This window comes from Trichosurus vulpecula, chromosome 2 (assembly GCF_011100635.1).
Source record: "Trichosurus vulpecula isolate mTriVul1 chromosome 2, mTriVul1.pri, whole genome shotgun sequence".
In the NCBI taxonomy this organism is placed as follows: Eukaryota; Metazoa; Chordata; class Mammalia; order Diprotodontia; family Phalangeridae; genus Trichosurus; species Trichosurus vulpecula.
Genome location: NC_050574.1, coordinates 330,005,773 through 330,031,075, shown reverse-complemented (window position 1 = coordinate 330,031,075; position 25,303 = coordinate 330,005,773). Strand labels below are relative to the sequence as shown.

General features: G+C 36.1%; 1 protein-coding gene across 1 annotated transcript in view; it reads right to left on the bottom strand.

Annotated features, from left to right (window-relative positions):
• Nucleotides 1-25,303, bottom strand: part of ZNF148 (zinc finger protein 148) — a 142,412-nt gene that overhangs the window by 106,038 nt on the left and 11,071 nt on the right. The window contains exon 2 of the mRNA XM_036742958.1: nt 1,972-2,052. The gene's annotated coding sequence lies outside the window, so the exon portion shown is untranslated. The remainder of the gene's footprint in view (nt 1-1,971; nt 2,053-25,303) is intronic.

The following is a 25,303-nucleotide window of genomic DNA, read 5'->3' as shown; positions in this document are numbered from 1 at the left end:
AAATTCATTTACTATACAAAGTAACAGTCATTAAATAATCCTTTCATTATTACCAGTGCTGGGTAAATACTATTTTGTCTAATTCTGAAATATGCTTGGATGATAGGGAAATCTGTAGGAAAAATCATTTTAAAATAATTTTAAAAAAATTTTTAAATGGGTCTTATGAGAAAAATGTTAAAAGAACAAAAGAGAAGGTGTGAGACCACTTTAAAAAGTTCTTGCTCCTCATGTGTGGTTTGTTCCTTATATATGGCTCATACAGAATGCACAATAAAGAAACAGTCACGGTTATAGACCCTTAGCTGCTAACAGACTGAATACACACATGTGGAAAGGTCTGTAGTTCACAGCCACGTTTATACTCTTGGATAAGTATATCAATAGCAGGATAAACTTTGACTAGAAAGGAACAGAAAAATGGGAAGAGCTACAATATGAAGAAGCATACCAGATGTTCTCCAAGATACATCATGGAAAAATATGATTAAACCAAGATAAAAGGCTCTTGGGCTAAGGATAAGAAAGATTTACTATTTACTGAAAATAAGCATTAATAAATATTAAAATGTATTAAAGAACATGAAATTTTCTATGCTAGTCATCTTTATATTAGATTCCCATCTTTCAGGAACACTTTAACTGCACCCCTTGCCTGGAAGCATGGCAATAAATTAGATACCTGAACATCTCCATGATTCTACAATAATTCAGAACTATAGAAAGGAAAGGAAATAACAAAAGTGCTTTTCTAAGAATCTGCTATCAGGAATGCTGCTATTGTGGAGCTTAGAAAAAAACAAAAAACTACAATCTTATATATATATATATATATATATATATATATATATATATATATATATATATAGTATATGTATATAAGGGGCACTGACTTCCTCGCTGTTCTTTACACATGACTGTATTTCCCATCTTCAGCATTTTCACTGGCTGTTCCTCACACTTAAAATTCTTTCCCTCCTCATCTCTATTCCCTCACTTCCCTGGCTCCTTTCAAGTCAGTTTAAATTCCACCTTCGGCAAGAAGTCTTTCCTGATATCCCTAAATTTGAACCTTCTCTAATTACCTCCAATTTATACTGTACATATCTTGTTTGCACATAGTTTTTGGCAATGCTATCTCCCCCATTAGACTGAGGTCAGCAACTGCTTTTTCTTTATAAACCTAGCACATAATACAGTGCCTAGTACATAGCAGGTGCTTAAATGCTTAATGACTTAATTTCCATCTTAACTATCATTTTTCCACATCTTTATTGCACGTTCAGCCCAAAACAAACAGGTAAAACATGGGAAACATAAATCAAAAATGCAAACCAAGAATTATGACAAGTAGGAAGTGGATTAATTAAAAAGGAAACTTGGAATTATATAATTATATAACTATTAATTTTTTTTATTTTTTCACAGCATGAAAGTCTTTTATTCACTTTAGAGATGACCTAAGTTCACATCCTCAAGTTTTCAAAGGTAATGCTAAAAAAAGTTATCGAAAAAAAAACCCACCATAATTTTCATGCACTTATAGTCCATATGGAAATGTAAGCCTGCAATAGATGTTTAAACACCTCAAGAAGGATACTATGCTTAAAAATGTTTCACTTTCTTCTAAAAATCAAAGCATATCATTCATATTCTGAAGTAGAAAGGGTGCTTAGATAGGAAAGGAAGGGGCTCAAAAAGAATAACGTAAATATAAACAACTGGAATTAAGACAACTTTAATGCTCTGTCCTAAAAAACTAATAATGTTAATTAACAAATAGCATAAATGTTATTTACATAGCCTGAGATTCATAATGTTCACGTGGCCAGAGAGCTAGATGGTTTACAACTGAATATTTTTTAAAGGTTAATAAGTTGTCTGACTTCCAGGGTATTTTAACACAAATTAAAGTCTGTCCAATCTGCTACCCATAAAATCTGAAGGACAAATAAACCAGAATTGGGCTACCTCCATATAGTAGGCCAAGTAGATTCCCATTATGTCAAGTCTCTAGGCTGAGCTTCCAATCTGCTTCTTCCTCCCTTTATCCTATAAAAACATAAAAATACAGGTTAATCCCAAATAGCATCGTGTAGATTTTCTAAAAAAAACATTTTTTAAGAAAATCTTTTCAATGTTGTAATTTATATGATAAATTTGGTTTTGACTGACATTCTGCCAAAATCAAATTCACCTTAATTGACTCCACATTGGTAAGAGAATAAATATTTAAAACTAACTGAATTATTATTTTCTATTTGAATTTCATCTCAAACTTAATTCTCGATAGCCTTCTTTAAAATTTGGGAGATAAAATGACATCAATCCCATATTTTAAAACACAATACTACTAAAATAATAGATAAGATCTTATGAGAAAGTTAGTTTATACAGGCCCATTAATCTAAAGCTACAAGGAATTTACAGGTTTTAAATGGTTGTTTTAAGAAGTATGGTAAAAACCACACCAGATACTTAACATTTTCAACCAGAAAGTATTAAATCATTTAATACTACTGAAACCACACATGGGTTTAAGCCATATAGCTACTAAAAAAAGAAAGTCATACCATGAGTGTGAAGCAGAAAAGATTACAGAGACCTGATACCGTATTTGATTATGTAGATTTTTGTCAATCAAGAGGGGACTTTTTTCCTCAGTACGTAATATGTAGAAACTTTAGCCTGAATTTGTGAAAATTGAGCAGTCTCAAAAATAAAGAGCACGCCTAATTCAGATATTTTCCTTTAGAAAAAAATAAAGATTAAAAGAACAGCATTAGGCATATAGTAGGCAGCCAATAAATATTCATAAAGTTAAAAAAAGCCAATGTTAAAAAAAAAAGATACTCCGAAATAAAAAGAAAGTAAATTTTAGGAAAAATAAGTACATAAATCAATGAAAACTATAGACATGTATTTTTATCAGTGTATTATAAGCACTAAGACCTTTGTGATAAGCATTTTCAGAGTCTTTTTTTCAGTAATTCTGTTGCTAAACTAATATCTGTATAAACTCACTGCTTGAATTTAACTGGACATTTTTTCATTATTCAGTATGTGGAAGACATGTTTTTAGTTAATTATTCATTTACATGCAGGCACTTTAGGACAAGCTCTTTTCTTTTTTCTTAGGACAAGTTCTTTTCAATATGTGTTTTTAAGCTCTGTAGTCTGATACCATATACACCATTCTGCTGTACCTAAAAGAAAACAAAAATCCTTCTATGCCAATAGCATCAATTCTTTTCCAACACCAGCAATCAAGATGGTATAAAATCATAAGCTCTTTGCTATTGTATTAATAGTTTACTTATTAATAAGTAAATTATTTTAGTTAAATTAACATAAAAATGTGCATTTTTTCCAAACCGCATGCAATGTTTAATTTTGGTTTTGCTGTACTATTATTCACTCACTACTGCACTGGGATCAATTCCATATTTTGTATTTAAGAACTGGTGGAAAGTTTTAGATAACTGCAGGAATTGAACGGAATGGTATATATGGTATCTTACCAGTCATACGTAAATAAAAATTTTGTTGCAAAACCTCAAAATATTAAAAAGGGCTATTAAAAAACAACCAGATAATACAGTATAATGGAAAGAGGCCCAAAGTTCAAATCCAGTTTTACTACTTATTTTCCGTGTGATCTTGGTCACTTTACCTGAGTCTTATTTTATTTATCTTATTTATATACTCATTAATTTATCTATTTATCTTATCCTTATCTTATCTCCTTAAAAGTCCCTTCCAGCTCTAATATCTTCAATCAAATTGCTGCATCCCAGCACTGGGTTATTGGTCTTTTTTTTTTTTTTTGCTAAAAATGACGAGAAATTCAACATAATTATATCATAATCATCAGATGTCATGGAGAATGTAAAATGGGAGGCAATCTGCTGCAGGGGGAAAAAATAAGGCAGAAGCTGGAGTCAGAAAATTTATGTCTAAATCTCAGCTCTGTCATTTACTACTTGTACAATTTTGGATAAGTGACAACCTCTCTAGCCTCAGTTTCCTCAACTATAAAATAAGGGAGTTAAACTAGTTAGCCTCAGTTTAACCTCTCTAGCCTCAGTTTCCTCAACTATAAAATAAGGGAGTTAAACTAGTTAGCCTCAGTTTCCTCATCTGCAAAAGGCAGATGATAAAAGCACCTACCTCACAGGGTGTTGTAAGGATGAAATGAGAAAATATGTGGGAAGTGTTTTGCAAACCTTAAAGCGCTACATAAATATTAACTAATATTATGTTATTATTTAATAGAATGAATTGATTCTAAATAATTGTTTGGAGAAGCGTATTCTACCAAGTATATACTCACAGAAATGTCAGTTTTATGTCACTTTTTCATTAAAAGGAAAATCAATACTGACAGAGATAGCATATTAACATAGATGGGAAAAAGAAAAGCAAGGAGAATGGGAGGGGGGGAATATGTATTATTAAAGGATATTAAAGGAACAAACGGCTTAAATTCAAAATCCATGTACCTGAGCAAAAAAATCAGAAATCATCTCCTATATGCTGCAATTTTTCCAACCAACATTTATCCCCCACTCACATCCTGCCTCTTTCAAATGAACTGAGAAGTCTCCCATTTGTGATTATCTCTTTCTGTTCCATTCTTCCTCCTGTGTGTATTTCTTCCCTGCTTCCTATCACCCTTTTCCCCTTACCCATTTCTCTCCCTAGCTCTCACTCTATCGGTGTCCTGGGTTGGAATCTGTGCCACTACAAGTTAAGAGAGTACAGGGAAAAGTTTTCTGGACATTTATCCAACAGGCAAACAGGTTTCTTCTCCCCATTCTACCCCCTCAGAGCAAATGGCCTACATTCTCTTATTATTTCCTGTTCATCAATTTATTATTCGATTCAAAGTTTTATTATCTATTTCCCTGGTTATTCATTTTAAAGCCCAGAAAAGTTGCAAACAAAGAATACAAACAGGTATATAGAAAACTGACACATATAGCACTTTAAAGTTTGCAAAGTGTTTTACATAATTTCACTTGAACCTCCTAACAGTTCTGTGAAGCAGATACTACAGGTACTATTACCTGTACTTTGTAAGTAAGGCTCCAAAAAAAATTAAGTGACTGGCACAAGTGTCAGGATAATAAGACAATTTAAATCCAAGATTTTCTAGCTCCACTACTTCAAGCTGTCATTTATTTTCATATACATACTCACACACAATCTAAAATAGGAGTATCAATATGTTTTGACACAAATCAAAGTGGTCTTCTATCATTCAATAATGCAGAAAGTGGTCCCATTTACGATCAGAATACTGATTTTTTTATAACGTATTAATTCACTGTGAGGTCCCAATTATAACAGAGGCAAGTTTCTATGACTGCTAATACAGCAACAACACTGACACAAAAGTCTCTTCTAACATTTCCCACTTTTGATTTATGGTGGCATGTTGTAATTAATAGCATTCTAAAAGTCAACAAGAGATACTCTGGGATGCTTAAAAAGCAAAAAGATGGACCAAATAAACTTTTAATATCCCTTTGATAGTGAGCATTAAAAAGCATAAGGCAGTCTCCGCCCTAAAGGAACTTAAAATTAGTTTAAATAAAGCTAAAAGATGAAAGATAAACACACAAAATTAATATATATTTTAAGTTACTGTGAAAGTCTTTTTTTTCACATTTATTTCAACTCAAATGAAAACGTTTTATTTATTCTTATTATTGCTCTGTCTTAGTCACTCCTGTTGTTCTCTTACTAAGAGCACAATTATAGACAGGGTAAATTCAGGTCTGTACAAGGAAGATTTAGAGGAGAAACGGAAGAATAAAGGGAATTAAAAACATCCCACACTCAGATCAAAATAGTAGTTAAGAAAACAACTAACACACATATAACAACAGCCAACCACTGAAGAAAAAAATAGAGGTTATTCAGTTTGGAATTATGAGAAATCAATTAGGGCTGGAATAGCTAGGTAATAAGGTGTCAAAGGTACAGATTAGCCTTAAATTTGGACCTTAAAACAAGAGCAAGATTTGGATCCTACTCTTTAGTTAGAAGAGAAGAGCAGAAGAAATTTCCCTGTAAGAACATAAGCAAAGGTAAGAAAACAGGAATGAGCACGCCATGTTCAAAGGACAATGAAGATGGGACTGGTTTAAAAAACAGTCCTGCTATATATGGCCAAACTAATATTCTTAAAGCACAAGAACGACCATGTCATTCCCCTCTTCAATTGGTTTCAGTGGCTCCTTATTACCTCTAGAATAAAGTGCAAACTTCTCTGTCTGTATGGCATATAAAGACCTTCACAACGTGTCTCCAACCTAGCTTTCCAGGCCAATTACGTATTACTCCTCCTTATTCATTTGACATTCTGACCAAACTGGCCTACTTGCTATTCCTCTTACACAACAGTCTATCTCTGGTCCCTCTGCTTTTCCAAAGGCTGTGTCCTCCTTTATTCCTGGAATGTTTTTTCTCCTCACTTCTACTTCTTGGAACCCCTCCCTTTGAGGTTCAGTTCAATGCTAATTCCTATAAGAGACCTTTCCCAGCTCCCACAATTGTAAGCTGGGAATCAACATCCCAGGAAATCACAGTATCTAGCTTATATGTGTTTATCTGCATACATGCTGTTTTCCCCCAGTAAAATATAATCTTCTTGAGGGTAGGGACTGTTTTCATCTTTGTATCCTCACTACTTAGTAATGTACCTGAAAATTAATAGGTGCTTGAAATATTTCCTGGATTGAATATGAGTGTACAAACCTCTACATGGCAGGAAAAGTGATGGACAAGAAAAAAATAATTTTAAGTCAATAAATTAAAGGAATTATTCAAGCAAGCTCACCGTTACAGAAGCAATATTGTCATCTACTGTCTAGTTTAAGAATCAACGGCATTGTTGAATTAAGGTACTAGATAAGCAATTTCTACATGACAGCAAGGTGAAAGCAACAGATACATATATGAATGATTCAAATACTGCACGCCCTTTGACCCAACAATATTACTCTGTATCGCAAAGAGATTTTAAAAAAAGGGGAGGGGGAAGGATCTATTTGTACAAAAATATTTATAGTGAGTATTTTTCTTGGTCTTTTTTATAATCTGTTTTCTTTCACGACATGATTAATATGGAAATGTTTTGCATGACCGCACATGTATAACCTACATCAAATTGCTTGCTTTCTCAATGAGGGGGAAGGGAAGTAAAGGAAGGAAGAGAATTTAGAACTTAAAATTTTTAAAAATGAATGTTAAAAATTTTTACATATAATTGGGAAAAAATATTAAAAAAAGATACTGGCCAGATTTTTTCCTCTAAAATCTTCCTTGTATAAATAAAACCTTAGTATAGCCTAAAATCATATTCTGTGAACATTAATGTAATACATACCTAGTATTTATTTTCCTTTCAAAAAGATCTCATTTTTGAATTGCTACCTACCTATATTTGGACCATTATGATATATGCTAACAATAACTTTCAAGAAGTGCCCAATTCTCATAAGCACGAAGTATTTAAATGGTCTAAAGTGTCTTTAAAGCTCTTTCAACCTGGCCCCTTCCTACCTTTCCAATCTTCTCACATTTCAGTAACCATCCTGGAACACGACATGTAGGCTGTTCCTCATGCCTACAATGCTCTGCCTTAAACTAGATGAAATATCTGTCTTTCATGATCCAGTTCAAATACCATCTTGTAAAGGAGGCCTTCCTGATTCCTGGAGCCACCTTCCCCTCCAAGGCTACATTCCTTCGACTCTCGAAGTTTCTTACCTCTGACTATTTATTTACATGTTATCTGCCCCATTAGTATGTAAGCTCTTTGACAGCAGAACAGCTTTTGCGGTTTTGTTTTTTCCCCAGCACTTAGTACAATGACTAGCACGCAGTGAGTGTTTACTGGTTGAATGAAATATGAGATGCAAAATAAAAATGAAACTTACTATAAAAAATACAAGTCAATTCTTATTACAATGTGTAACTGGAAAGGGACTGACTGACCAAGTTTTTGTTTTAGCACTAGAATTCTGCTCTATCAGGTACAGTTTAAAATTCACTGGCTATTGGCCAAATAAATCTTCCATGTCACACTGATATTTTTGTTACTGAATTTCACTTGTACCTTTACATGGAATTCAATACGCAATTTTTTCCACATAAAAATAACATTACTGACCTATCATAATCTTTCTTCTCTATAATCCATCCTCCACACAGCTGTCAAATTGATATTTCTAAAGCACAATTCTAACCTTGTCACTTCCTTGCTCAAAAAGTTCCAGAAGCTCCTTCTTAGCTATATAAAATGCCAACTCTGCTGTTTGGCTTTTGAAGTCCTTCACAATCTGGTTCCAGCACACCTTTACAACATTATTGTACATCATTCTCCCACAATCTACATTCCAGCCAAACTGGACTGCTTTCTATTTCCCATAAAAATAAACATTTCATTTACCGTCTCCATGCTTTTTCACAAGCTGTCCCCCTAAGTCTGGAATTCACTCCCTTCTTACCTCTGCCTCTTCTAGCTTCCTTTACAACTCACGTGCCATATCCTATACGAAACCCATCCCAATACCTGGTTGCTGATGCCCTCCCATCATCCACCTAAAAGTTACTTTGTATAAATTTTTTATTTATTTTTCTACATATACGCTGTTCTTCTCATTCCAATATAATAAGGTCCTGGAAGAGAACCATTTTGTCCTCATATACATTTCCCCATCACCTACCACGGTACTTGACACATTGCAGACTCTTAAAAATGCTTGTTAAATGAATCATAATTCAGGATTTCACTGTAAATTTTTTCCCAGTATTCACGATGGAAGGGAAATACAGAGAGAAATATTAATCCCAGTAATGTAGATATGAGGTCTCACAAATATTCGATTTGGCTTAATGTAACTTAAAGGTGTTATATGACAATGAAAAATTCATTAAAACTGTTTAAAAAAAGGGCTTTAAAAATATTTATAATCATGGTCCAACTCATGAACACCCAACTTACAAACATCCTGCCTGTACAAATAGCTAGGCCATCCCACAGCTGAGACTGGATAGTTTTGGAGTCCCAGTAAGCAAAGTGTCATCTGACTTTTCTTTCTAGAACACCATGCCTGCTTCAAAGAGATTGCACTTGTCCTCCCTTTTCAGGGGCTAGATTGCCTAAGAGACCATTTTTGTGGCTGAGGCAAGGGGCAGAGTATAAATATGATCTAGATGCTGTTGAGATTCTCTTCTCACTCTAAGATGAACTTATTTTCCTATAGAAATGTTATTTGGTTCTAAGGTTAAGATCACAGAAGCTCATGTAACTCTACAGTTGAAAAAGCAAACTGGGACTTGGAACACATTTTCCCACAGAAACAACCCACTTACAAACTTCTGGAACACAACCATTTGAACACTGGAGATTGCCTGTATTGGCTTCACACAGATACAACATTAAGATTTCAAATGTCAATACCCAAATTCAGAAATTTCAAGTAGCCAATACTGGTCATGTTATAATGTTTTAGATTTTTAACAACACATATTTTTTGTTTCGTTTCCTTTTTATTCTTTTCAATCTCACTGGGGCACTGTAAAAGTAAATTAAATAGTTAACCACTAAGTGCTTTGAGAAAGGAAAATGTTCTGTGGATATAATACATTATCATCATTTCTTTTGTTAAAACTATTGAAAATATTAGCTTAAACTGCATTAATATCTGGGGAATTTTTATTGAATACTGAATTGTACACTTTGAGTTAACAAATTTTCTCTATCTTATCCAAACCTAAAATACATGCCGATCCCTTAAGTATTTATAATCTACACTTCCAAATTAAATGTTGTGTAAACAAATTAAGCCAACATCCAGAAGTTTTCAGATTGATGGAATTTAAGAACAAAGCTTAATATGCTGCTCTATCTTGATTTTTTAAAATTATTTTATTCTTTTCTCAGGCTTTTTATTTCTTTGCACTGGGATATCACAGCAATACAAAGTTCATTTTAAAATCTATAATACAATTGAAAATTAAGACTTACAAAAATCTAAAGATGCTCCTAAAGGACAAAGAGCTTTGTCTTCTAAGTTTCATTTGGAGATCCCCATTATTCAATAACTACCCAACAGGTGACAAGGCTGTAACATTTGCCTACAGCACCTCCCATCCCTGACTTACTCAACACTTGAGTAAATCCTGAGAGGTGAGAAAGGAGTATATTCAGGTGAGAGAAAAAACCAATGCAAAGTCTCAAAACAAGAAGATATCAAGTATCCAGTGTGAGGAACACAAGTTGCCCAGTATGGCTGTACCGTAGTATATGTGTTGCTGTAAGACTGTAAATATAGAAAGAAGCCAAGTTGTAAAGGGGAAAAAAGCATGGCAGATTTGTTTTGGCATTTTTGCTATTCTTTTTTGTCCAAAGTATTCTGACAGAACAAGTAAAACACTTCCATTGATTATTAATATAAACTACAAAGGGCAAGATGATTTTTTTTTGCTTTTGCTTTGATTCAGACCCGTGATTTTATCTGTATAGAAAATCCCTCTATTACTATAGATCAGCACCTGTTTTATAAGTTGTAGCCTCAACATTGCCTCAAACACTGAGAGTATAAGTGACTTGCCTTTGGTCATACAATGAGCTTGTGTCAGACCCTGGACTTGAACACTGTTCCCTATGACTGGAGGAGACCTCTATTTATTCCATTCTGCCTTTTAGCTTAGCTACTGGACTTCAAGTTAATAATTTTCTAATGATTTTTTAAAATCTAGGTCCTAATTAACTACAGAACTATATAATATTAGATTGAGAAAGGCCCTTAAAAATTATCTAGTTCAAACCTTTCATTTTATAGATGAGGAAACCAAGGACCACAGAGTTTGTTAAATAATTTGTTCAAGATCACACAGGGGCTAGTGAAAGAGCCAGAACTAAAATACAAGTCTCCTATATAACAAACCAGTGTTATTCCCACTACCCAAAACTTATTTCTTTGTATACAGTCATCAAACTCAAATACCAAGAGTAATTGAATTCAGTTATAGAAAGAACATGACCCATCATTCTAGCTGCCATCATATATCCAAGGATAGAACTGAAATGCTAATAAATTTGAACAGCTCAGTAACAGAGGATGTCTCAAAAGTCTCAGTGCGATTTTAGGCTGTTAAAGCCTTAAATTGCACTAAGATTTTGGGATACCCTGTATATTAGAAGACCCAGTTTTTATTGAACAGAATGGTTTCCTCTTTACAATTATTTTCAATATTTTGTTAAATAGTACATATCAATGTTTCATAGACTACATTTTCCATTCCATTTGTCCAGTTTTAAAAGTCCCTGGCTCAAAAATAAGAATCTTATTTTATAGGAGACAAATGATCTCAGAGCCAGGAGGACATGAGTTCAAATCTCACCTCTAACATATACTGGCTTGGTGACCCTGGATAAGACTCTCACCCTCTCAGTGCTCACTGCAACACTCTATATTAGAGATGGGGCCAATTTTCATTTGTAGATGGGAGTCTCATCAAGATTTTCCTATGCCAATAAAATTAAAGGTCCAGAAAAAGCCTTACCCTAAGAAATCCATGCAATTCAATATTTTTTATACAAACATATTAATAATTTCCTAAGAGCAATGAATAGGTCTATGAAACAGCGAACTAACCATTGGGCTCTGTCAGGCAGGTTTGCCACTTAATGGTGAAGAAAGTCTCACTCAGGCAGTGCTTAAGTTTTTATAGGATGACAACTCCTTTTGAAATTGTGATAACAATGCATGCATGCATTCATTCACCCATTCAACAAGTACTTATTAAGTGTCTACTACATGGAACATACTGTGCTAGACACCAGGGAGACACAATCATAAATAAGACATGATCCTGGTCCTATCATATCTTGAGGAAAAAAAATAACTATTTACTCAACTACCAAGAACTTGTTACTTTTCCAAGTCCTTCAACATGGTACTTTTTATCTTAAATGTGAATTTGCTAACACATTTGAATAGTCACTGTTGAGCTTTTAATATGAATTTTCATACTGCAACATATATAATAATGTCGACAAAAGTGCTGCAGAACTCATACTTTCTAAGGGCCATTCTGGGTCACAAGAGGAAAAAGGAGGAAAAATATCTTTGTTCTCAAGTCAAATTAAGTCAACAAGCATTGATTAAGCACTTACTATGTGCCAGGCACTGTGTTAAGTGCTGGGAATATGAAGAAAGCCAAAAATAGCTCCCGCTCTCCAGGAGCTCGCCACTTTGTACACAGATATATACAGGACAGAGGGAAGACACTAACATTGAGAGGGACCTGTAAAGGCTTCTTGAAGAAGGTAGGATTCTAGCTGAGACCTGAAGCCAGGAAAAGAGATTTTAAGAGAAAACATCTCAGGTATGGGGGACAGCCAGTGAAAAGGTACAGAAGAACAGCAAAGAGGGCAGCTTCACTGGATTGTAGAGTTCTTAAGAGGGGAGTATGTGTAAAAAGACTAGGAAGGTAGGAAAAGTCCAAGTTGTGAAGAGCTTTAAAAGACAAACAGAGGATTTTGTGTTTGATCCTAGAAGTAACAGGGAGCAGATGGAATTTACTGAAAAGGAGGTGACATGGTCAGACCTGAACTTTATGAAGATCCCTTTTATAACTGTGTGGAGGATAGACTGGAAGGAGGGAATGCTTTGAGGCAGAGAAACCAACTAGAAGACTAGAAATAGTCCAGGCATGAGGTGATAAGATCTTTTACCAAGGTGAGGGCAACATCCAAGGAAAGAAGAAGGCCTATATGAAAAATGTTATGAAGGTAAAATAGACAGGACTTAGCAACAGATTGGCTATGGGGAACTACAGAGAGTAAGAAGACAAGGCTGCTGCCTAGGTGACTTGGAAGATAGTGGTGTCTCAGACAGTGCTAGAGAAGCTCAGAAGGGAGGAGAGTTTTAGGGAAAAATAATGAGTTCAGTTTTAGACATGTTGAGTTTAAGGTGTCTATGGAACATCCAGTTCAAGATATCCAATAAGCAGCTGCGTATGTGAGACTACAGATCAGAAGAGAGGTTTATATCCAAGAAGCATCTGGATAGAAGTGCTCATCTAATCCATGGGAACTGATGAGCTCACTAAGTCCAAGGACAGAGAACTGGGGAACATCTGTAGTTAGTGGACAGATGAATGAAGAACTAGCAAAGGAAATTTAGAAAGAGCAGTCAATTAGGAGGAAAACCAGGAGAAAACAATGTCATGAAAACCTAAATAGAAAAGAGTACCAAGAACAAGGTGACTGACACTGTCAATCCTCAAAAGTCAAGGCTGAGAATTGAGAAAGGGCTATTAGATTTGTCAATTAAGAGATCATTGGTAACTTTTGAGAGGATAGTTTCAGATGAATGATGAGGTGAAAAATCAGACTGCAGAAATATTAAAAGTGTGAGGAGAGGAAGTAGAGGCACTGATTACAGACAACTTTCTCAAGGAGGTTGCCAAAAAAAAGGAAGAGAGATGTGAGACAATAGCTAGAAGGCATGAATGGATCAAGGTTTTGGGAGGACAGAGGAGACATGGGCACGTTTGTAGGCAGTAGCCAATTTGCTGGAGAAGACAGGATGGAAGGGGATCAAGGATACATGTGGAGAGGTAAGCCTTGGCAAGCTGAAGGGCCACTTCTTCACATGAGGGGTGGAGAAGATGGTGTGGGAAAACATGTGAGTGATGTGAGATGAGGAAGAGAGGAGAAGAGGGAGCTCCTGTGAATGGCCTCAATTTTTTCAGTGAAATATGAGGCAGTTCTTAGCAGGGGGGGAGGGGGGAGAAGGGATGTCATAGAAGAATGAAGTAGGAATAAAAAGATTTGAAAAAAGTTGCTGTGGGGAATGGAATAGTGAATCAATGAAAGAAGTATAAAAGGACTCTCTTAGTGCCATGAAGGCCCAGTTGAGATTATACAATATAAAATCTGTAGTGAACTTATAAAGAAAATTTGTAGTTCAAGATTTTTTTCAGAACTTTGAAACATCACATGGAGAAAAGCAAAGCCAGTTGATGATGGTAATATCAAGATTGGGATTTAACAAGGCATGATAGGATAAGGGAGCAAGTTACTCCAATGTAGAAAATAGTGTAGAGCTGAAGTGATTCCCCCAAGTAGTCAAGATATAGACGGGAAGAGAATGTAGACTGTGCAGGAGTAACAGCCTGTTAAGAATTGAGAGGTGGAGAGATTGGAGGTTCAGGCAAGGACAAAGAGTAGTTAGGTAGAAGATTACATATATAGTATGTTACATATGCTCCCAGAAATAATTTGTTTTGCAAGAATTTCTCTTTGTAGAATTCAATGAGAGAGAGGTATACATATGAAGAAACAAATTAGTCTAGTGCAAAAATACTATAGAAGTTGATGAATGGCAAAATATCTTATTGGCTGTAAAGCAGATATTTTATCTAAATAAGCAATTATAAATCCTAATTTTTTTTTCTTTCTTGAGATTCTCAACATCTTTTTTAGATTTAAAATAACTAACATAAAATGAAATTTTGTTAACACATTTGAAATTCACTATAAAAACTGAGGCAGCAAACTGATCATATTGTGAGGGAGAATAAGGTTTCAAGCCTCACTTCAAGGTTTCAAACCAGACTGACCAGAAGGATGATGGTACCCTTAATAATAGAGCAGCTCAAAATAGAGGTGAGTTTGGGAAAGAAAGATAATGCATTTTGGTTTGGACACGTTAAATTAGGGATGCCTATGGGTATTTTTCGAGCTAAGTTGCCTGAGGATATAAAAGAGCAAGAAATTCCTTCTCAAAAATGTCTCTCCTATTTGGGTTCTAAAAATAAGTAGAGCATCAAGTCAGGCAATTTGATAAAATTACCTTTCCCCAACACATTCAACTATCTTTAAGTTCAAATCTACATAACAACAGAGTGGTTTAGCTGTGTGACCCTGGGCAAGTCACTTATCTCTGATTGCCTCCCTCCCCTTTCCCAACAGAGTGATTACTCTAGTGGAGACAGCACAAAAATGTAAACAGTGAGAACCAAAAAGACCTTGAGCAGACAAAGACAAGATGGCAAAGTTGCAGGGAACAGTACAGGCAGTACCCTTTCCTCTTGCACCAAAAAAAAAAAAAAAAAAAAAACCTTCCAAACCAATCTAGAAAAGATACCATACTGAATCCTGGTGGGAAAATCCAAGACAAAGTTACAGTAAGTCATACTGCCAGCCAGGTCAACATATGGAAACACAAAGTCTGTGGGCACTAAAGACAGGTATGTTCACCAGAATAAGCAGTGAGCCCATACCCTTACCAGGGTATCACCAGACCCATACCAAGGAACTTCAAGGGAGACAAGTGCCAACAGGCAGCTTTGTCACCTACCACATAAAACCAGGTTACAGATCTAAAGTGGAATGATGATCTGTGCCTAAGGGTTGCGCTCCTAGATAGGGAGGCCCAGGACAATATAACGGTTTCAGAAGTAAGCAGTAGTGGTATGGCTCTGAAGCCTGCAAGAGAATAACTAGGACAAGAATTGTAGACCAAGAGAGCCTTCAGTTCTGTCTCTCTGAACCAGCAGAGTTTCTAGTTGGCTAAAAGGGGCTGAGCCCAGCAGCAGCCAACTGTTGCTCAGACCCAAATCCAGGTCAGTAACTTGCTGACCTCAGACCATGGAGGTAGCCATTAGACTTTACTCTATATCAGACTACTTTGAAAGCACTGACACCTTGCAGGTCCCCAGCCTGAGCTGTCCCTGAAATCCTGGAACAACACAATCCTCAACACCCTGCAAAGCAGCAACAGTCTGACCTAACACCAAGCCCAAAGTCAGAAAGTAGGCTGAAAAAATGAATAAACAAAAGAATTTCATCACAAAAAGCTATTATGGTGAGAGGAATGCTCAAGACAAACTCAAAAGAAGAGACCAATTCCCAAATATCCCAAGCAAAGTCTCAAAGAAAAACATCACTTAGGCACAATTTCAACTAGAATTTCTGGGAGAAATGAAGCAAGAGTTTTTTGTTTTTTTTTTTAAGTTTGAAAACAGTTTTCTGTCAGTAAAATGAGAGCATGAGTATAAAAAATTAGAATAAAAATTAGAGCTATTAAAGAAAAACCTGGAAAGGGAATTAACAGTTTGGCACAAAAGAAAAAACATTTCTTGAGCAACCAATTCCCTGAAGATTAGAATGGACCCCAAACAAGTCAATGATTCCATGAGAACCAAAAACATTAAAACCAAGTCAAAAGACCAAAGAAGGAAAAAAAAAAAGTAAGGTATTTTACAGCAAAAACAATTGATCTAAAAAATACATCAAGGAGAAAAAAATTGAAGAATCACTGGACCACCTAAATGCCATGACCAAAACAAGATCCTAAACATATTTCAAGAAATCTTTAAAGAAAACTGCCTAGAGCTCTTAGGGGAAAATTGAAAAAATCCACCTATCATCTCTTGAAAGAAAACTCCAAGTAAAAATTTCCAGGTACATTATACCCCAAAATACAGAGCTTTCAGATCAAAGAAAAAACACTGCAAGCAGTCAGAAAGCAAGAATTCAAGTATAGAGGAGCCACAGCCAGGATCACACATGATTTAGCTGCCACCAATATCAAGGAGCAGAGAGTTTACAATGCCGTATTCCAGAAGGCAAAGGATACAGGCTTAGAGCCAAAAATAACTTACTCAGCAAAATGGAATAAAATCATAAAAGGTAAAAAAAATAGACCTTTAATGATATAGAGGACTTCCAAGAATGCTTGATAAAAAGATCAGAGCTGTGTAGAAATTTCAACTTCAAACACAAGAATTAAGAAAAACATAAAAAGGTAAAGATGAAAAAATAATGATAAAGGATTAGAAGAGCATAAATAGCTTCTAATATGGGGATGTGACACCTGTGTCCCCACTGAACACTATCACCATCAGAGGTCACAAAGGAAGCCTAATAGAAAGAAGGCATGGGATTAGTTATGTCTTGATTTTAACATAAGGATGGTAAGAGAGAGGAAAAGAAATATAAGGGAGAGAAGAAAAATATCTCATTATCAGGGTATGCAAGTAGATATTTATTAAAAACAAGAAGGTAGGGGTAGGAAGAGTGCTTGACACTCGAATCTTACTCTCATCTGAAATGGTCAGAAGAAGAGAATAAACTAACACATGACAGACACACACAAATTATACACAGAGTTGGGTGCAAAAAAATACATCTCACTCAACAGGGAAATGGGAGAAGAGAGGAGGAGGAATAGTTTATGGAAGAGATTAATCCTAAGCAAAAGAAACTAAGGATGTGCAAAAATATTTATAGCTCTTTTTGACATGGCAAAATGGAAATCTGAGGAAATACCTATAAATTGGGGGATGGATGAACAAGCTATGGTATCTAAATGTGATGGAATTTACTGTGCTGTAAAAACTGATGAAGGAAATAATTTCAGAGAAACCTGGGAAGACATACATAAACTGATGCAGAGAACAAAACAAGGAGAATAATTTATACAGTGACAACAATTTAGTAAAGACAAACTTTGAAAGAATTAGGAACTCTGATAAGTGTGATTACAGCAATGACTCCAGAAGACTAATGACAAAACATGTAACCTATCTCTAGATAGAGGTGAAGGACTCAAACTGCACACACACACACACGCACACGCACAGATACACACACATATTTTATATATATATATATATATACACACACATATATATGTACATATATACACAAATACATATTTACATATATTTATGAATGACAAAGCCAATGTGGATATTTGTTTTGCTTGATTGTACATGTTTTAACAGACATTTTGTTTTTCTTTAGTTCTCAACTGAGAGAAAAGGAGAGAAGGCAGATTTGTGCTAATTTAAAATATATAATTGTTTAAAAATAAAATTCAAAAGAAAATCCTTGATTTTACTTTAGATTTAACCACTGCCTCGCTATGTCAATGAATCCCACAGATACCTGGTTCCCTAAACTGTTAAAGGTGTTGAACTAGAATCTTTAAATTCCCTTCCAGTTCTAAAATTCTAAATTCCAAAATTCCTCCCAGACTTCACCTTTGAATTATTGTGCTGTTAATGTGACAAGGACCTTACCTGCAGAATAACTGATTTAGAATAGCTGTGCCCCTGAAATCTCAAATTCATAATAAATGAAGAATATTTACAGGTTCAAAGCATTTAGAAAAGTGTTCTTCTCAAACCATTAGCTTAAAATGTCCTGTGGCTATAGTTTCTTAGCCAATAAAGTTCTTGTTTGGAGGTTGGGGTAAGTCTTTAAGGAGTGGGACAGCAAGGAACAGAAAGGGATACTTTATAACAAGAAACAAGCCTCATTTACTTCCCAAATACTGTTGTTTTTTTTTAAAAAAAAGGGGGTATTTTTTAAGAAACCAACTTCAAAAACATATTTAAAAGCCCTTTGTGTGTGAATAACAATATATGGTAATGATAATGCCTTCATGTAATATTTGAACAATATTTTAAACTGAAAAAAAGTGAGCTGACCTAAGCATACTCAAATAAGGATCACTTAAAATTTTCTACAGGGATTAATAAAGCTAGCACAGTTCCCATTTTCCCTAGTAGTTATGGGAAGAGCAGACATTCTCAAATGCCTGCTGATTTCAAGCTGCTCCTGAGAATTCCTAAATGAGAAAATCCATCCCTAGCTAAATACTATAAGCATATCTGTTTAAATGGGTATAATTCTGCTGCAAGGCTATCAGAAAACTGACCTTTTAAGGTAGCCACTATCTCTAAGAAACTCCAAAGAACTTCAATGTAAAATAAAATTATATTTAACAAACCACCAACAACAAACTAAGAAAAATAGTTCATTTTCCAGCTAATTACTTAATAAATTCATTCATTCACACTTTCCACTAAATACACAGATACTCAGATTCCTTGGGCTATTCCTGGATGGGTCACCAGACTGGGAATAAGAGAACAAAAATCTATTTCTCAGATCCACCAGACTTACTAGGTAACTATATGTAAAAAATTCACCAGATTTCAGATTTTGCATCTATACTATAGGGCCATCATTTGCTGAAGATCACCTGAAAGGGAATAGAACAAAGAAGCCCAGGAGTGGCTTCAGTCCCCATCAATCAAGTGACAGGACCTTGCTTTACTTTAAGAAATCTAATTTGCTGACTATAAATATTTGGACTTGGGTTTCAGAAGACCTAAGTCCTAGCTCTAGCATTTACTACCGATGTGACTGGGCCTGAGCCCACTACTTTCTTCTATATAAGAAAAGAATAATATCTCACTGACTACATTGATTGTGAAGAATGGGCTTTAATAACCCTAAAGGACTGTGCAAACATGAGTATTATTATTACTAATTTATTCTAAAAGTCAAACAATAAGTGTTCTTATTTTTACTTCTTGTGGTCTAAGTAGTAACAAGAGGTTCATTTTTTTTCTATCATATTTTAATCATGCCCTGTGGTTAAATAGTATATCAAAGAAGTAATTAGTTTCTGCAATATAAAAGCTGCTATGTTATGAGCTCCAACTTTTTTATTTCCTAACTTTCATTTAGACTAGTACACATGCGTTCTTGACACTTTTAAAATACTTTTTCTTAATAACACATTCCAATTGTGATGGGAAAAACAAAGCTCCTTAAGGTGGAAAGAGTGGCATTAAAAGTTTGCCCCATGGTCTAATCTTGGCACTAAAAGGAATGGCCTAGAAGAGACTGTTCCTTTCAAAATAATAACATACATGCAGGTTTTTACTTGCGTAATGGGCACAAGGCACAGTTGTACTTTTTTTTTTGGGGGGGGGGGGCGTGGGAGGAACGGAACTGATGCTAAAGTGAAAACAATTTCCCGTCTGGTAGGTCAATTATACATCTCATCGGATTTTTTGTGTTTTCCTTTTTTTTTTAAATACTGAGAAGTGTGAATTCCATCCAAATGAGGGGCCACGATGGGGGCAATATACTGACGCCGGCGAAATCGATCTCTTAATTGCTAGAACTGAAGGTAAGCGTCCCATCATCTCCCCTGAAGCACACCTCCCTCACCCCTCCCACTGCCCAACAAACACTTGTTCGCTGCCCAGTGAGAGGCCACCTACAAAGTTTCCTCTTCTGGCTGAGCCAGGGAAGCACAGAGAAGGGCGCTAAATTCTAAGCCGATCTACACATACAAAGCTCCAAGCAGCACTCTCATCCCTGTAAAACCAGGTGACTGGGTAGCTTGGCTGAGACTGTTCCAAACCCAGATCATATGGCCTGCTCTACGCTGAGGAAGACCGCAGGCCCTGCCGAGGTAGTGGGGCCCACCAGCCCTACCGCAGTTCCAGGGCCCACTTGGCCGGCCCGGCTTGCAGCCACGCGGAGTAACGCTGGCAGGAAAACCCCCGGCTTTGCAGCGCCACCCTCTCCTATCTCAAGCACATACACACACACACACACACACACACAGCGCAAAACAAAAGAGGGCAGTGGAAGTCGCGTGTTGGACAGAAAGGAGGGGTTGCAATCTCTTCTTGCTCAACCAGTGCTCAATTTCTTCCCATCCCCCACCCCAACCCCAACCAAGGGGGTCCGGGGCCTGCTCACTTACTAGCTTTCTCAAGATGTGTATGTAAAGTGTGTGCACTGCGCTCGCGTGTGAACCTATCTGTGTGCAGCCTCCACGGCTGAGGCCGGACCCCCCGTAACCAGCACCCTGGAGGCACAGACAGCAGTGGCCCTAGTTCAAAATCCACGCAAACTCTCTCAAGAGTCCTGGCCTGAGGCAACGCAAACACAACCCCAACCCCGCCCCTCCCTCCTTCCCCCCCCCCCCACCACCACCCGGCAAATAAGGCGGACCTAGACTCTAAACTCCCCGGAAGACTACTAGTCCTCATTGCCCGATTCGTGCCAGACACGGACACAGAAAACTATTACTTTTCATTGCTCCTCCTAACAAACTCAGCTCTACCAACTACACCCGAAATCTATATTCCCTTTTTCCTTTCAAAGTCCAATTAAATATATTCCAATATACCATCTTCCCTCTCATAAAACCACCTTCCAACTGCATCCCAATAACCAACTGCTTTTCAATCACCAAGTCTAAAAACCCCACCCCAACTCCTCATTCCAATCTTAAATCATTTTAGTTTTCCCCTACTCTATTTTCCTAAGAATATCTCCTCCACAAAACAAACATCTCCAAAACACCATTCTCTCCTATATCCTATTTTACTACTTTGAAATTAGCATACTTAATTCCTTCCTAATTCTAGCTTCTTCATAACTCTTTAGACATCCCCCAATTATCTATACAAAACTCCTCCATAAATAACTTCGACAATCATCAGTATTCTATTAATTAAATTCCTGAAGAAGAACATCCTCAAATACTGTATTTCACAAACATGGACTCTAAATAACTAATGTTCTTGACTACTTTCAACCCCTCTAATCTAGCCTCTCTAAATTTTACAGAAAACAAGCCCCATGTTGCCCCTCAGCCTTCGTGAATCTATCCTAATTTTTGGACCCACAATAATCTCTATCAAATGAACTTCCACAATCACCAACCACTAAAATAGCTACTTCTTAGACATACCACCAAATTACAATAGTTCTCTAATAATTCACAATTTTGAGTCATCACCTTTTTATCATTCAAAATCTCTACCACTGAATAACTCATTTCACAAAGCCTCTAGTTATGGAAATCAATCAAAATAAACATTTCTCTAAATTATTTTATATACCAAGAGTTACATATCTATGTACTCCTCCAGGACAGGAGCTACCCCCGCCCCATTTCTGTCTTTGTATTCCCAGTACCAAACACAGTGCCTAGTAGCAATAAAGTACTAGGTACTTCATAAATGCCTGTTGATCACTCTAACTAGCTATGATTTTGAGCACCTTTTTAAATCTGTAAAAGTAAAGGAATGACCTAGGACAGGGGTGAGGAACCTGTGACCTTCAGGCCACATGTGACTTTTAACTGAATTCAATCAAAAGGCCGAACTTAAGGGTCTAGAGACCACAGGTTCCCCACCCCTGTCCTAGGACAACATGAAAACTAAGACTAAGGAAAGTTAAATGACTTATCCATGGGCAGACATCTAGTAAGTATATGGTAAGTGAAGATGGTCGAGAAGGGGATGCCATTATGCCTCAGAACAAGGTGCTTTTGGCTAGAAGGGACCTTAGAACCATCTGGTCAAATTCCCTCCTTTCATACATAAGAAAACTGAGGCCCAGCAACGTGAAGTGGAATAGGAGGGCTATATCAGGTCCTCAGCCTCCCAGTTCTACACTATATCCATGATCTAAAATTCTAGCTCTCAAATTCTGAGTCTATACACCCACAGAAAGGGAGGAAGCAGGAAAATATAACACTAATAAGCATTTTCTTGGTTGTTAAATTCTAACCCTATATAGAAAACACCTCTGTCTCAACCTACAGTTCCAAGCAGACAAACCCTACCTCCCCATTCACTTTTTCCCTAAATATTGTCTTAAAATAACCACATCATATCTCCATCATAAGCTGTCTCAGTATTTCACAGATTCACAGATTATCTTCACTCAGTCATATCTCTCCTCCCCCACCCTCAATCAGATTCTGGTTCAAACTGGAGCCAGACACACTTTATCAACCCAAATTGATCCAGTATTTCTCCTCTGGTCTGCAATGAAATATCTGGGATAATCTAGGGAAGAGCTTGAAATCAAATCAAAACCTTGGGGTTCTGGAATAGCCCCAAATTCCAAATTCACTTCAATAATCCACTACTGGACCAGATGGCCTTTGGCTTCGCCCAGACTGAACAAGTACCCTAAGGCTAAACATGAACCAAATTAATACTGAAGGTGGGCAAAAGGCCCAAACAATTAGTGGTTTTCCCACATTTTTCTCCCTATCACTTCATACTTCCATCCTAAACCTGTCCTTTGACAGACACACTATCCACCCTAACATCCTAGACCATTAGACAGTGGTCTTCTGGCATAGAGAATATTGTGAATGTGCCCTAGGAGAGTACAGGTCTAAACACTCAAAAGTAGAAAGTCCATCATGGGAAAACAACATACATTGACTAAAATACCATATAAATAGGACAGAAAAAAAGAAACTAAATACTTTAATGATAATGACCAAGCTTAACGTTAGAGAAAATGTACCCTCTTTGCAGAAATGGAAAACTATGGCTATGACATATTACCTGTACTATCAGACACAACTGATATGCTAATTAGTTTTTCCAAACTAGGTTTTTTTTCTCTTTTTTTTAAATCTTTGTTACAAGAAATACCTAGATGGGGAGGAGAAAAGAAAGCAATGTATCTTAAAATGAAGGTAATATAAAAACAAAAGACATCAACGAAAATAATAGTTCTTAAAAAAAGAAATAGCCTGTCACGTAAGAAGTGGCATACAAATCTGTATGGCCTGGAATAAGGATGAGAAGTTAAAATAAAGGTGGGAATGAACAGTGATGAAAGGACTCAAACTTCCAAAACCATGGAAAGAACTGAGAAATCTTTGCAGGGTTTCGAGGGTGAGCAGGATTGGGGAAGAGGCAAGAAAAGATAGAAAAGGGTGATAGATAAGAATGAAAAAGCAAAAGGCTGGAGGTAGGAATGTCACCAGAGCTAAGATCCTCTTGGGGTTGATGTGCCTAGAATAAGCCTAGCACTCTAAGTAATAAAAATCCAAGAAATAGTACAGAAGAACTTCAAATGGATAATATGTCAGAATGTGAAGGTCAGAAAGGTGGATTATTGTGAAGAAAGGTACATAAAAAAATCGATTATCTTCACAGAAATTCTGTGGACAGAAAAAATAAAAACAGGAGACAGATGTTTTGGATTGGAGTCATAGATGTGGAAATCATGTATACAGAAGGCAAAGAAAACTTTCTTACACAGAATGAACTTAACAAGAAAAGGTATACAAACTCAGAACTAAGCCTCTGAGGATGCTTAAAGGGCAAAGTAAAAAAGAAATCAGCAAAGGACACAAAAAAGGAATGGTCCTAGAAGAATGAAGAAAAGCAAAACAACACAATATTATTTTAAATCCCTCAGGATATCACCTCCTTAATTTTGCCCATACATTTCTATTCATTTTATCTAATGCTTATAAACACACACACCATCCATTTTCAGAGTTATTGAATTTTAGGGAAAAAATAAGCAGTCTGGAGAAGAACCTATCTTACTTTTCATCTTTATCTTTTAACAAGTCACTTAACCTCAACAATTAATTATAGTCTACCTTACATTGTTACTTAACATTAAGTTACTGTTTTGCCTATCTACAGCTTATCTTCCCCCACAATATAATAAGCTTCTGGAAATCAGGAACCAATGTCTTGTATTTCTTTTTGCATTCCTCATAACACCTAGAGAGGTAATGTGGCACACAGTAGTAGCTCAATAACTTTTTTTTTTTGGGCCTCCCAACCCTTCCTGCTTCTTTGTTATATGTGGCTCTTTCTCCCCTTCAATTTCAAATCTAACTCAACTGCCTAACTACCTATCCTATATAGAATCCTTATACTATTATAAACAAACTCTGAACTAATCCTGAAGCTTTTTGTGTATTTTCTCCACCTCTTCATGCAGCCTTACCCAGGAGACATGACTTCTTTGCATGCCACCCCTTCTCCCACACCATTGTCTAGGAAAGAAAGAAGAATCGGCTTGAGTTCCAATACCTCTTCCAGACCATCAACAACAAAGCATTCTCTTCATTAAGTCCAAGCTATCTATCCACTAGTCCACCTTTTTCCTATCTTCTTACCATTATTTACTGATTTCATGAATAGTCTGGCTTACTTGATGACTTCAGCACCAGCTAAAATCATCATCTTCATCTTCTGCTATCATATTTGGCACCTTCAATATCTATGTTGATGGACCTGATTTCCAAGTCTCTTAACCTCAACTCTTGGTATTTTCTCCATTTCATTTCAGAACCCATCAATACAATACACATCAACCATCATATCAATAGACATCTAAATCTACTCTGATTTCAAATGGTGAGTTCCCCTCTCTGCTTATGATGATTCTACCTCTATGTGAGAGCCACACAAGATAAAATGAACCATTTGGATTACATAAAATTTAAAAGTTTTTGTACAAACAAATACAAAAGTAATAAATAGTAGAAGGGAAACAGGTAACTGGGTGAAAATCTTTGCAACAAGTTTCTCTGATAGAGTTTTATATAGACTTGGATATGAGACCAGATAGCGGTCTTATATCCAAGTCTATAAGAAACTGATGCAAATTAAT